The sequence below is a fragment of the Echinops telfairi genome, unplaced genomic scaffold, assembly GCF_000313985.2.
Source record: "Echinops telfairi isolate 266 unplaced genomic scaffold, ASM31398v2 ScPeMD7_2291;HRSCAF=2852, whole genome shotgun sequence".
NCBI classification, from domain to species: domain Eukaryota; kingdom Metazoa; phylum Chordata; class Mammalia; order Afrosoricida; family Tenrecidae; genus Echinops; species Echinops telfairi.
This window is the reverse complement of record NW_022106189.1, coordinates 45,541,691-45,542,738: the sequence shown is the minus strand read 5'-3', so window position 1 is coordinate 45,542,738 and position 1,048 is coordinate 45,541,691. Positions and strand designations below refer to the sequence as shown.

The 1,048-nt window shown below is 58.0% G+C and overlaps 1 protein-coding gene across 2 annotated transcripts in view; it reads left to right on the top strand.

Annotated features, from left to right (window-relative positions):
• Window positions 1-659: 659 nt before the first annotated feature.
• Window positions 660-1,048, top strand: part of ZDHHC7 (zinc finger DHHC-type palmitoyltransferase 7) — a 23,161-nt gene continuing 22,772 nt past the window's right edge. For both annotated transcript variants that reach the window (XR_006680395.1, XM_045293652.1), the window contains exon 1: window positions 660-829. The gene's annotated coding sequence lies outside the window, so the exon portion shown is untranslated. The remainder of the gene's footprint in view (window positions 830-1,048) is intronic.

Sequence of the window (1,048 nt, the reverse complement as noted above, 5' to 3'; positions counted from 1 at the left end):
TAGAAATTTAAAACAATTTCACACACACAGCTGACCCCACCCCGCTGGAGTAAACGCCTTTTAAGCATAATCAGCAGGGATGTCCTGGCTCGGGAAGGGTAGACAAGAGTACAAGAAGCTGGGGTGGGGGGGTGTGTGCATTTCTAATGGCTCCTGGAGAAATGTAGGCATAGATAACTTAACGGTCTTTGCAATAACTTGCGTTCTTACAGTTTCTATTGTAACCTGTGACATTGAAAAAAAAACCTGCTAATCTCTCCGTATAATCTTTTTTTTTTTTAACGAACAAACATCTTGTGTATTAACTTGTGGGGTCAGGACTGAGCTCTAAAACAGCTCAGAGGAGAAACCTGGCTATTTTCCTTCTGCAAGCACTTAGGAATAAAATAATTTCCGGCATCCACCGTCTCTGTTTTTGACTATGGTGACAAGCTCTCCCGGACCCCTTGCAGTCCGAAAACGCAGAGGTGTTGGGGTAGGGCAGGGGCTCTGTGCACCCCAGGGTCAGACTTCCAATTCGGGGGCTTCCCTTTCCCTCACGTGCCTTCCGGCCCAGAGGGCCACTCCCGCTCCGTAATTCCCCCCCCCATGCGCTAGCTAGCCTTTTGCACAACACACAGGCCACGCCTCAAACTGGCCTTGAATCGCCGCCGCGGGTTCCCACCACCGCCGCCGGAGGCCGACTTCTGGACCTGGTGGATGACCCGACGGCGCGGCTTGAGCCCTGCGGCAGCCCGTACCCAGCCTGTTCTCTTCCTGACCTCCTCTCCGCGCGGACGTGCTGTGGCGAGGGGAGCCGTGCCCGCCAGCTGCGTTTCCTCAGGGAGCTGTAAGTCTTTCAGCCCGCCCACCCCACGCGGCTCCCGGCCACCGGGTACTCCCTAACTGAACTTGAGCCCCCCACCCGCTTTCTCCGGAGGCCTGGAGCGGCGCCGCGTGCTCTGCGCAGGCGCGGCCCCGCTGACCTCGTGGGTTCACTTCCGGGGGTCGCGCCGCCGGGCTCTCCAGGCTGGGCTCCTGGCTCCGGTGTCTGCTCGGCGGCCGCCTC